This window comes from Rhipicephalus microplus, chromosome X (genome assembly GCF_043290135.1).
Source record: "Rhipicephalus microplus isolate Deutch F79 chromosome X, USDA_Rmic, whole genome shotgun sequence".
Classification (NCBI taxonomy): domain Eukaryota; kingdom Metazoa; phylum Arthropoda; class Arachnida; order Ixodida; family Ixodidae; genus Rhipicephalus; species Rhipicephalus microplus.
In genome coordinates, this window is record NC_134710.1 from 348,410,700 (window position 1) to 348,424,743 (window position 14,044).

Sequence of the window (14,044 nt, forward strand, 5' to 3'; positions counted from 1 at the left end):
CAGCTACAGACTATTTTGGAAAATCAGGCAGCATTTGACCGTCGGTTGACTGGAATTCATGATCAATTAGCCCAGATACAGACAAATACCGATGGATTGGCTGGCTTAGTTGCTTCAGTCCAAGAACTGAACGCAAAAATTGAAGTTCTGGAACATACTGTAAAAACACAGGCAGAAAGGCTAAGTGAACTTGAAAACAGAAATAGACGCAATAACCTCTTGGTTTTTGGCGTAAAGGAAGGCAGCCCGGAATCGGAGTCAGACCTGAAAGTTTCTGTAGTCGACAATATATTTGGCAAAAAACTGAACGTCCATGTTAAAACAATAGAAAGAATTCATAGATTGGGCAAGCAACGGCCGGGGCATATTAGACCAGTCATAATGAGGTTCTACGATTTCAAAGAAAAAGATACTATACTCCAAAACTACCGCAAACTAAAGGGAACTTCTATTAGCGTGAGCAATGATTATTCGAAGGAGACGGTCGCGGTGCGGAAAAAGTTGTGGGACAGCGCAGCTGCGGACAGGGGCAGCGGAAAGAAGGTATCGCTAGTTTATGACAAATTGAAGGTAGGCGAAAGCTTATTTACTTGGGACTACAACCGAGATGAACGCCAACCATGTCGTAAGGAGTGGTATGCTAAAGGATCGCCAGCAGCAACGCGCAACTCTGACAGCGTTGGCGGTGCCCCGGTGGGACGGGCAGTGGCTGCACCGTCACATGCGTAGCTAGTGCTTCTCCTGTTCAATGCTCGTAGTCTTGTTATTAAGGTAACTGAACTCGAACATTTATTGCTGTCGAGATCTCCCCCTGTGGTGATCGTAACAGAGACTTGGCTAAACAACGATATTCCAAATGATGTGGTTGTTCCTCCTGGGTACAGAGTGTTTCGCTGGGACAGAAATTCCCGTGGTGAGCGTTGCAATTGTCATAAAAATTGTATCTCAGCAGTTCCAATAAATTGCAATTTATCGGAATCTGTATGGTGTAATTTTACGTACGCGAACACCAATTACCTTATTGGAGCCGTATACACCCCACCTGCCACTTCGCCCGAGTTCCTGGAAGACCTTCAGACGTTTTTGAACTCAAATGTAAACAAGACAACAAAATTAGTCCTGGCCGGAGACTTTAACCTACAAACTAGACTGGATTTCTTTATCGGCCGATAATAAGGATGCTACTAGCAGCGAAAAGTTATTTGAAATAATGATCAGCCATAACCTAACCCAAATTGTTCAACAGGACACTAGAGTAACATCGGGTTCTCGGTCACTGCTGGACCTGGTATTCCTTTCGGGCACTATGGAGGACTTCAATGTTACGGTCGAAGACGGCATATCTGACCACAAACTGATTTCGGTTGAGATTCTATGTGGTACAAAACCTGGAAAACGACCCTTGGTTCGGGTGCCTGTTAGTGACTACGGCCGGGCAGATGACACGTCAATATTAGACTTTTTGGAAACTGCTTTCGATGATTTCAAGCAAGCCTCTGATAGCGAGCCAGTTGATTGTTTGTGGCAGAAATTGAAATCAATAATTAACAGCTGTATAGAAAGCTTTGTACCCATTCGATTGAAAAAAAACAAGGAAGACTAACCTCTGGATCACTAGAGATGTTATCCACACTAAACGCAAAATAAAGAGATTACGCAAAAGACAAGGCCACTCTGAGCAGATTTCTCAACTACGAGCAGCGTTGAAAATCCAAATCTCCAAGTCCAAAAAAAGGTTCTTCAATGAAACGCTTTCTGGGTTCTTGCGCACTTCGCCTAGAAAATTTTGGCTATACTTGAGCGATCGGAAAGAAGCGATTGAACATATCGCGGTTGGCTCCGATGTTGTAACCCAGAAACAAGATATAGCTAATGGTTTCAATCGCTTTTTCCAATCTGTATTTACAAAGATGGCATTCACGGATGAAGATAAGGAAATGGCCGATACTTGCACATGCGCCATGGATCCAGTTTCATTTGATCAAGCGGGCGTGTTTCAGCAGCTACTTAATTTGAACGAAAAGAAGGCTAATGGACCGGATGGAATACCAACTGTGTTTTTGAGGCGGTATGCGGAGTGGATGTCGTCTTACTTAGTCATTATCTTCGAAAAATCACTCTTGACACAATCGCTTCCAAAAGATTGGCTGAGCACCATTGTGAAACCGGTATTTAAAAGTGGCGACAGGATGCTTTTTACCAACTACAGGCCAGTGTCTCTGACGTGTGTTTGCTGTAAGGTTTTTGAACACGTCATTGCCAAACAGATGACTATTTTCTTGGAGACAAATGGGCTGATATGTAGGCAACAGCACGGGTTTAGGCAAGGGCTTTCCACGTTATCCCAACTGGTTGAAACTCTCCACAATTTTGCCGCTGCCGTAGATAATAGAGAACAAGTCGACGCGATATGCATAGACTTTGCAAAAGCCTTCGATAAGGTCTCCCACCATAAATTGCTCTTCAAGCTCAAACGAACAGGCGTAAACGAAAATATCCTGAAGTGGATAGAGGCATACTTAACGAACCGCAAGCAGTTGGTACGAATTGATGGGTTTGAGTCTGAATCACTTGATGTTTATTCCGGTGTGCCCCAAGGCCCCGTGTTGGGCCCATTGCTGTTATTGGTGTATATAAATGATGTCGTTGACATTGTTAACCCTCCTGTAAAAATTAAATTGTTTGCTGATGACTGTTTAATCTATGCCCCGGTGACGCGTGCGAACGACCAAATTGTAATTAATGATTGTCTTGATGATTTTCAAACAGGGTGCGATAAATGGGAGATGAAAATAAATTATTTTAAGACAACAAATACGCATATAACTACCAAGAAACACGTTTTACCATTTACGTGCAGCATTGGACCTAATTATTTACCGCAGGTGTGTGCATTTAAATATTTGGGAGTGCATATTACGAATGATTTAATTGGCGTGCACATGTCGAGAATGTATGCTGTGCCTCTTACAGAAAACTGCGTTTCTTGCGTGCTAAATTACCGAATGCTACGAAAGACGTCAAGCTGCTTGCATATAAAACATTTGTGCGCCCTGTTTTAGAATATGCTTGTGCTGCCTGGAGCCCCCACCAAAAGGATTTAATAGGTAAACTGGAACGAATTCAGAGACTTTCCGCGCGATTTATATGTTCGAAGTATAAAAGGACTGATTCGGTTACCGAGATGTTAAAATTAAGTGGTTTGGAATGTCTAGAAATTAGACGACAAAAGCAGTGCCTAAAAGTATTTTTTCAGATATTGCATGGTCAAATAAAAATAGATAGAACAATTTACGTACACCCCCCCGCATAAGCTCAGCAGCCGGATCAATCATCACACGGCAGTTCGCCCCTTCGGTGCTCGCACGGACGTCTTTCACAAATCTTTTTTCCCTGATGTTATAGAAGCGTGGAACAAATTGCCGCGACATATTAATGAAAATTCTGACGCTAAAAAATTTGAATGTGCTCTTGATGTTTACTTTGCCGAGCAATGAATATGCTATTGTGTTATTGTTCAAAGTTGCTGAAAATATCAATGTCTGTATTTACTTTCCATATTCTATGCTTCCCTCTTTGTAATGACCCTCAAGTGAGGGTTGGCAGTATTAATAAATAAAATAAATAAAAATATTGAAATCTCAACATACCGGCAAAATGAGTTGCCACGTTTGATGACCGGATTTCATTGGAGTGCCAAAATGGGGTGACCTTTCTTAGACCATAGCATATCATCCTTTTTATAAGTGCTTTTCGTCTTGTTTCTGTTTTGTTCATGCTTGCCTGTTTTACTCGATAGAGAACTCGGTGATGAAGAAAAAAAATGTTCGCGTAGCCCAATGCTTACGAACACTTGCCGTAAGTGCATAGAGTACCATTTTAAGCTCCGCCTCGTCAAGATGCTGCGGCGTAAATGTTGATCAGCAATTTTTTTGTTCGAACTGTTGGTTCCTTCTTCATCGCGGAGCTGACTGGCAGCATAAATCTTGGTGGTGTCTCAGTTCTTCACAGCTTTTGTGGTGGGGCAGGGTTGTTTTTCGTAAAACTATGCGCTTTTTTTCTTTTTTGTTGATCACAGACGGTTCTGCATCTGCTACGCCTTAGAGCATGTGGGGTAAACTGCATAGTGGACGGCTAACGGTAGTCCCGGTAGCTTTCTGTGTTTTTAATTTAGTTTAGAATGTTATTCGTTTATTCGTTAGGCGGACGGTGGTCATCAAGTTTGAACTCAGTGAAGACCACCCGTGAATGGGTGTCCATGTTTGAATGTCACTCCATTAGGTCTCTTCAGCAGGGACTCCTATAGACTAAGCGAGAAAACGGCGCAAAACGTGGGACAGTGTGAAAGACCAACACAGCGCTGGCTTACAATCAAGGTTTTATTCCACACGTGGGGGTATATATCTATATATATCACACGCAACATTAAAGAAGAGAGAACCGTGACCTGAATTAGTTGTACATAGAATCTTTGAAAAACTGTGAAAAAAGCAATTATGCGCTTGGCAACTATGCACTTTCACTGGCGAAGAGCCCTACTGAAATTACGCTTTTATATATAGGGAAAGTAGAATACTAAGGGCCTGTTTTTCGGTGTTCTGACAGAATATTATTGAGATCTAACAGAAAAAATTGCAAAGGAAAGTATAGGGAAAGCTACTAGATCGAATGGTAATGTAAATGTAAAGAAAGAAACGTGGGTAAAAAGATAACTTGCCGTGCGCAAGAAGCGAGCTTGCGACCTTCGAATAACGCGTTTGATTCTCTACCACTAAGCTACCTTAGCGGCCATCCCATCAGCCACATTATTGGTTATATATGTGAATTTGAACGTGGGAGTGTCATTCAGCGCCACCAGTAGCCATGGCGGTGAGTGCGGCACACTTTTTATGAGCCTGTTTGGCGTCACGTAGTACGTGAACTAATTGCGAGCTGGCAGCTGACCATTTGTCTCTCGTATACGACCGAAAGGCACCGAGACTGGCCGTTCGAGACCCTCGTTAATGAGTAAGAGAAAGAAGTGTATACTTAAGGACTCACTCTTCCGAGTTTCGACATAACATTATTGAGATATAACAGACAATTATTTTTTTAAAAAAGTATAGTGAAAGCTATAAGACGATGTAAATGTATAGAAAAAAAAGTGGGTGAAAAGATAACTTGCCATGGACAGGAATGAAACCTGTGACCTTCGAATAACGCGTTCGATACTCTACCACGGAGCTCTACCTCCGGTGCCATCCTCTCAGCCACTTTATTGGTTATATATGTGAATTTAAACGTGGCAGTGTCAATCGGCGCCACCAGTAGCCTTGGTAGCGAGTGTGGCACACTTTATTGAGCCTGTTTGGTGTCACGTCAATATATATATATATATATATATTATATATATATATATATATATATATATATATATATATATAAATATATATATATATATATATATATATATATATATAAATATATATATATATATATATATATATATATATATATATATATATATATATATATATACATAAGGGAAAGAAGTGTATACCTAAGGGCTCGTTTTTTCGTGTTTTGACACAATAATAATAAGATCTAACAGACAGAAATGCCAAGGAATGTACAGGGGAAGTCGTTAGAACCAATGAAATATAAATAGGAAAGAAAAGTGGGTGAAAGAATAACAAGCCGTGAGCAGGAATCGAACCTACGCCCTTCGAATATCGCGTTAGATGCTCTAACCACTGAGCTATCACAGCAGCTTTCCCTCCATCCACTTTTTTGGGTTTAAATGTGAATTTAGAAGTAGGAGTGTCAGTCAGCGCCATCTATAAGAAAAGCGACCAGTGTGAAACAATCTTTTATGCGCATATGTGGCGTCACGTAGCACGTGAACTTTATTACAAGCGGGCAGCTGTATAATAGTCCAATTCAATTCAATTCAATTCAATTTTATTTACCAGTTTATACATACTGGATGGTTGCGTTGGGTTAAAAGCTACATAAGTAGCTTGACGAGACCCAACGACCAGTCCCTCGTATACAACCTAATGACACCAAGTCTGCCACTACGAGACCCTCGTTAATGAATAAGGAAAAGAAGTGTATACCTAAGGGCTCGTTTTTCCGTGTTTTGACACAATAATAATGAGGTCTAACAGACAGTAATGCCAAATAATGTACAGGAGAAGTTATTAGAACCAATAGAATATAAATAAAAAAGAAAAGTGGGTGAAAAAATAATCAGCCGCGAGCAGGAAGCGAACCTACGACCTTTGAATAACGCGTTCGATGCTCTAACCACTGAGCTATCACAGCGGCCTTCTCTCCATCCACTTTTTGGGGTTTAATGTGAATTTAGAAGTAGGAGTGTCAGTCAGCACCATCTATAAGCCAAGCGACGAGTGTAAAACACTCTTTTATGCGCATATGTGGCGTCACGTAGCACGTGAACTTTATTACGAGCGGGCAGCTGATTAATAGTTCCTCGTATACAACCTAATGACACCAAGTCTGCCAGTATGAGACCCTCGATAATGAAAATGGAAAGAAGTGTATACCTAAGGGCTCATTTTTTCGTGTTTTGACACAATATTAATAAGATCTAACAGACAGTAATGCCAAGGAATGTACAGGGGAAGTTATCACAACCAATGGAATATAAATAGGAAAGAAAAGTGGGTGAAAAAATAACCTGTCGTGAGCAGGAATCGAACCTACGACCTTCGAATAACGCGTTCGATGCTCTAACCACTGAGCTATCTATCTATCTATCTATATATATATATATATATATATATATATATATATATATATATATATATATATATATATATATATATATATATATATATATATATAAATATATGGGTAATTCCACGCTAACTGTCCCAACCTTGGCGCTCGACCATGTCCGATTTACTTGATAAAAATTCGAACTATTGACCTGAAGCCAAAATTGTTTCCCCACAACAGTTTTTGCGAAAAAAAAAATGTTCACTACCACAAGCCTTATTTGAAATTTTTCGGAAAGCTCGAAACTATAGCTCGTAAAACACGTTGCGAAAAATCCGTTCTTTTTAAATTAGGTCAAGAGAAACTTTTACCATTAGAACAATGGTTGGCATTTTACTTACAATACCTTGTACGAACATTTACGCTTTCGTGGGTTTTATATATGACCTCAACAATGCAGATTCTGGTTTCTATTTGGAGTTTTGTAGAAAAACTAAATTAGTAAAATATGATAGCTGACACTAGCCTGCTGCTAAAACGCTTCACTAAAGTAAAAAATTAATTTCAGACGTATACAGTGTGAAATAAACTGTACATGTGGCGACAAATTCGTAAAGGTGTTGATTTTGGAACGTCTTCGGTTGTTAATTCAACCATGAGGCGATCTGTTCGAAAGTATGCGCAATAGCAGTTTTAGTAGCAACATTTATTGGCTACTCACTCAGAAAGCCTTATCAGATAAATTTTTTAATAAAAATATCTTTGAATTTTTGTGTTACCACTCTTGAGGTTCGGATGTGTTAATGGCCGTAAACATGCGTCCTAGCCGTAAATAGAAGTTGCACGGATGTGGCGATTATCTGGACATTGTAATCAGCTTTGACCTGCCTATTCAAATTACTGACAAGCTAGTGTTACCCCTAGGTAACGAGAAACGTGGGAACTACTAGACTGCATTTAGCCATGTGCCACCGTCCGCTGGCAGCATGCGTTCAGTATATACAAGGTGTCCCACGTAACTTTAGCCAGAGTTTAAAAACAAGACAGAACACGTAATTACGATGCGACCAAATGCATGTTGCCCACCGTTGCCAGGAGTCAGACAATTTTTGTGTTCTGAAACCTTGTTTAACAAGATCTGTTCAATTATCTATCTTTTGAAGGAACGAAGACAGATAAAAAAATTCAGTGAGAAAGTTGTAGATCGGTTTGCAAAACGTCCAAATAGTTCTGAACTTTATCTTTTCAAGTATTGGTGCATCTCTACTAATTACAAATGCCCGCAAAATACAAAAAATACCACGTTACAAACCCACTCGCACGTCACTGTGCACGGTGACTCTAGTGCTCCTAACGTTCCGCGTACGAACGACACGCTTCCCTCGCACCGGTTCATGACAGCGATAAGCAGTCACAGCAGTTATTGTTTGTGTGACCGATAGCACAACGTATTCATCGCAAAGCCACAACCATCGTTGCGGCCCTGCCGACACACCAATATGGGGCAAATTCGTGTGTCATTCCTACGCGGAACGTTCGGGAGCACTATAATAATTGTGCGCACAGGTGCTCGAGAGGGTTTGTCACATGGTAATTTTTGTATTTCGCAGACACTTGTAATTAGCAAAAAAGCACTAATATTTAACATATATAATGCTCAAAGCTGTCTAATTGGTCGTTTTGCAAACTAATCTACAACTTTCGCTTTGAAATTTTTTATCTATCTTCGTTTCTTGAAAAGGTAGGTAACTAAATATTTCTAAAAAAACAATAGAGAACACAAAAACAGTCGGATTAACTCCGGGCAACGGTAAGCAACATGCGTTTGGTCGCGTCGTAGTTACGCGTCCCGGATATTTTCATCCTCTGGCTAAAGTTATGTGGGACACCCGGTATATGCTTACGCAGCAATGGGAAGTTGTACCGATGTGTGCAACACACCACTACCTATAAGCTAACATTTAGAAATAGGAAGATTACGTTGAAGCAAAGAAGCGATAAAAATGAAAAACAAAAGAAAAAACGCGAGGCTTGCGCCGAACGAGCAGAACAGTCACAGCATCAGCTAGAAGAGCAACCTTTCAGAGCCTCGTCTAAACACTCTTTGGGATGCTACAAGCACACTACTGGGTACCCACTCCACCATAAATATAAATGAATTTTCTGTAGTTGGCCAGTATTCACTACGCTATCATTCGTCATTCTTTGGAGAAAAATGGTATCTGCTACAGACTTGTTAGGAACTTGATGCAATTTTTTTCTGCAGTGGCTGACGACGATGAAGAAATATGCCTGAAGTGGGTATGTGCCTTATAGGTGAGAGGTAATTAAGAACAAGTTTTTTAATGGGTTGAAATATTAGAAACCCACTCGTTACGCAATTCGCAGTCTGTGACGCCTGGATGTATTTTTCATGTTATAAAGCGCTTTAATACTCATATCGATTTCTTTCCCGACATCAAGCCTGCCGAAGGCCAGCTTGTAAACTAGTTCCAAGCACTGACCTGGCTCAGTATTCAATAAAGAGAAAAATAAAACGGACAAAAAAAAAACGCTTCGCTCATTGGTAAATACTAGGATGGCACGCAGCGGGCACTGGTTTGAATCACAATGCGTCATCATTGTTTTTCATTCACTGAGTTTTTTTTTTTTTGTTCAATACCGGTTACGGTCACCGGCGGATGCGCACAACTACGGCGCTGCGCGTGACCCGTGTTCTGATCTCATGATAGCTTTCACTGTTTTAAAAGGATACGCTCCTTCGCACCTTAGTTGGAGTGATGCACCAACATATGGTCACTGGTGTCAAGAAGTCAAATATGCACGATTATGTCAGTCCTAACGGTGGCTTGTCGCAAAACATTTTTTAAATTTTATTCTATATAGAGCTTTTTCTTGATTGTACTCCTCTTCCTAATTCGTAGTGCTCTTCTTCATAACAATAACATGCCTTGCATCGCTGACAAGTCGCAGATAGGAAAAATATATTCGTAATTGACCATTTGGCCCCACTGACCATATGTTGGTGCATAACTGCAACTTAGCTGCCAAGCAGCACATCTTCTTTTTGCTTATCTTTACTTCATCGTAATCTTCCTACTTCTAAATGGTAGCATTATGTAGCGGTAGGTTACATAAATCGGAACCACTTTCCGGTGCTGCGCAATCATATATATACTATACGCAAGCTGTCATCAGACGGCGGCACGTGGCTAAATGCTGTCAACTAGGTCCGACTATCTCGTTAACTAGGTGTAATACTAGCTTGTAAGTCATTTGAACACGCAGGGACGAAGCTGATTACGTTGTCCAAATAATCTTCACGTCCGTGCAGCTTGTACTTACTGCTAGGACGGATGTTTAGGGCTATAAACACGGACAATTGTTTTTTTTTCTTTTTGCATTGATGAAGGCAGGAAAATGTGTAGATTATGCTTTGTTATTTCTTCTTTACCACTTAGTATTCCTCTAGCTTTAGTTAAGTGATCTTCAGTATTACCATTGATTTGAAAAAAATATATATGTTCAGTGACATAGTCTTCTGCTTTTTAATCAAACCTGCTTTCTTGAACGAACTAAATTCCGACGTACCTCGTATATGGATACGCCTGTGACGTTAGCTAGCGTTATCACCATGGCACTTTGTGGGAATAATGGAGAGTCCTCGAGAAAACGCAATGTACGAGCTTGAGTGATTCCTTCGGAGCACTCGAAACAGCAATGATGACGTCCACCGAGCACTCAGTGCTCTCCCCTTGAAAAATCATCGCGGAGAGCGCACGCAACCGGAACACACGTTGAGTGCCTCGGCCTTGAAGACCAATCTCAAAGGACATTTCTTTATCAGTGATACTGCAGGCTTTGAAGACAATTATGAAACTAATGAAGAGATATAAGAAATATATATATATACGTTCTTGAACCCTGAACATACATGTACCGAAGCAAGTCTCTGTATCGTATTTACGAAGAAAAAAAAAATAAAACGAGGACTAGACACACAAGTTGCTTTTCCTACTCAGCACATGCAGTGTACATGGTGTGTGAGTGATATGAAGCTGTAGCAGAAGGTTGCCCGCGCGAATACAATAAGAAATAAAAAGGGACCTTCAGTAAATCGCACTCTTAAGAACTAAAAAATTCGCGTTATTGTTGAGTGACGTCTTGTCCATATCAGAAAGGAGGTAAACAAGGCACGGACATATTGTGCATTTTTTGTGTACAGGAGAAACAACAACAACGTGTCAAGCACGAATAAATATGCCTCTCTCAGAGCGATGTACTAAAGGAAGTGGTTTGTCGGTGCGAGGAGAGCATATCTTGGCGAAAATAAAACAGAATGTAGGGGGCATTAAGAGTGACACAGTCAAGTTTTTTTCAGCACAGAAGCGCCGAAGTTTTTAGAGGTGGCAGAAAATGTGAATGATGTTACCTCTACGTTCAGCTATTTTATTAAAATTGGACAAAAATAAGCTCAAAATTATATAGCTGGCACCAAGGAACTTCATGCTGCTGTGTAGTAAGAAGAGTCTTGAAGCACCAGAGTTACTGCGTGTACTAGGAACATTGTTCATTGAAGTCGTGGAATTTGCATATCATGATAATAAATTCACTCAGCAACATCCTGATTATAAAGGATATCCTGCTAAGGAATAGGTTTTCTTGCTACCTGACGGCAAGATCAAGAGTTGGCAGAGCGGACGGTAGAGCGAAAGTACACAGACGTGTCAAAGTCCACAGGACCTGATGTTTTCTTCAATGGTGTTAAACAAATGTGCTAACACTGTGAATATATGTGATTTTATAACATCATTTATAGAGTTCAATAAAATTACCTGGAGGGGACTCTTGCACTGCGATCCTCAGCCACCATAGGAATAATGAGGTGTACACAACTTTGCCTAGTGTTCGTTCTGGCGTGCTTCGAATGATTTTGTAGCATGAGTTTATTATTGTGTTTCGGGTTTGTTTGGAATAAAATAGCGAACCAATTTGAACTTCGTTACAGGATTTGAAATCATCAGTTTATACAAGCTGGCGAAATGAGACTGCTGAAGATTCGCTGATTGTGATTTCGGGACAAAGCAGCTCTAACCCACGCTAAGCGAAACAGAGCTGAAAGAACAAAAATTAGTTAAATTTGTGTGCCACCTATCATTATCATGCTGGCGGAAGCAGCGTGCATTGTACCGCCCTTTTACACTAGCCCCAGAGTTATACCTAGAGTGTATTTATGAAAAAACTCCATATGATTCGAATGAAGTAATGTCCCTGACGATCGGAAGACAGCTAACGTTGGGTACATGTTTATTGTGGGGCTCTAACAGAGATTTCTCGAATAAAAGAGACCAATTTCGCTTGTTTGCATGTAAAAACCTTCAGGTCCTGATGGAGTACCGAATGAGTTTTTAAAATGCTATGCACAATGGGTTTAGAGTACCTAACAATTCTTTTTTCTAAATCTCTGAAAGATGGTCAAGTTCCGGATGACTGGGTAACTGCTAAAGTCAAGCCCCTACATAAGAGTGGAAATCCCCATTCTTTTATTAACTATCGGCCGATCTCATTAATTCCAACTTCCTGTAAACTACTTGAGCATATATAACATCACCATATTTCAGAATTTCTAGATAAGCACCATATTTTGTCAGGTTCACAACACGGAATCAGGAAAGGATTTTCTACTTGTACTCAGCTGGTAACTACAGTTCATTTTTTCGCACTATCTGTAAATTCCGAAAAACAGGTAGATGCAATTTCTATGGATTTTGCTAAAGCTTTCGATACGGTCTCTCACAATAAATTACTCTTCAAATTAGATTTAATTCTTAAGAATACTCAGCTTCTAAATTGGATTTCCGGTTATCTTTCGAATTGAAAACAGTACGTCTTTTTCAATGACCATTGTTCTCATGCAGTACCGGTTGACTCGGGCGTTCCTTGAGGCTCTATGCTCGGACCCCTCCTCTTTTTATTGTTTATAAATGATATATCACACGATATACCTGCAAAAGTTAAGTTATATGCGGATGATTGCATCCTGTACTCGGATGTAGAAAACCATACTGATGAAATTTATTTAAACGATGCATTTCAAAATGTCATTCGTTGGTGCGATAAATGGCAGATGTCAGTTAATTTTAAAAAGACCGTTTTTATAAAAATTTCTCACAAACGTAACACTCTTCATTTTGCATATTCAGCTAATAATGTTTTTTGCAGGAGGTACAACACTACGAGTACCTTGGTCTTTGGATTTCGAATGACCTTAACTGGACGAAACATATTACCACTGTAATTAGCTCGTGCAATTACAAATTATTTTATCTTAGACGAGCTCTTAAGCACTCTACTCCCGCCGTTCGCCTTGTGGCATTTTAATGCAATTGTTCAACCTACTTTAGATTATGCATCCATAATTTGGTACCCTTACACCAGAAAAAAAATCAGCGAAATGGAAACAATTCGAAAGAGAGCTGTTAGGTTTATTTATAACAGTTTTGATCGTACTTCAATAACATGTTTATTAGCAAAAGCTAACCTCCCAACACCTGCACAAAGAAATAAAGTATTGAGATTAAAAATTTTCTTTCAGTACGTAAAGGTTATTTTAAGTTAGACTTATCAAATATACTTCATTTGTCCACAGAATATACCACAAGGCACAGGCATGCCTTTACAATAACCCCATTTTAGACCCGTAATAACACATTCAAGTATTCGTTCTCCCCTAGGACAATTACCGAATTGAATAACCTTAGTAACGAAGTTGTTTCCCAGTAATCCTTGAACCTTTTTGCTGCGCAGCTTTAGCAGCGACTGTCTAATTTCTATGACATGTGCTCTTGTTATTTATTTCAATCACTGTAACCATTCTTCACTTGTGATCATCTTGAATGTAGCGCTCAGTTCTCTATATGTTCTTATGCCGGTTTATTACAAACCACTGTTCTTTTTTTTTTTCGTTCTGAAAGTGTGTAAATGCCTTACCTGTTTTATATTTATTTGTTTGCCGATTTGTAAATTTATCAAATGTATATCCACCCTGCCAAAACCCTATGTTAGGGTCGCAGTATTCTTAAATAAATAAATAAATAAATAAATAGATTCAGTGTTTCCCTTTTTTACTCTGTGAGTTATGAAACTACAAGCAACTCTCACACAGAAAAGGCTTTATTGAACTAAACAGCTACTTGAATGTAGCCATTAGGTTTAACACTATCTGAGCTATCTTTAGTGTCAGAAGTCGATTAGGTTGCGTACAAAACATTAACCATCACCAATGGGTGGCTTGTGATTTTCTTTTTTTTTTACCGTTCCG

At 39.8% G+C, this 14,044-nt stretch overlaps 1 protein-coding gene and 1 non-coding gene across 2 annotated transcripts in view; both read right to left on the reverse strand.

Annotated features, from left to right (window-relative positions):
- Nucleotides 1-14,044, reverse strand: part of LOC119161154 (RYamide receptor) — a 425,715-nt gene that overhangs the window by 28,781 nt on the left and 382,890 nt on the right. The gene's annotated exons all lie outside the window — the stretch shown is intronic.
- TRNAS-CGA (transfer RNA serine (anticodon CGA)) lies at nucleotides 5,675-5,747 on the reverse strand. The gene has a single exon. It is a non-coding gene; the product is annotated as a tRNA-Ser (tRNA).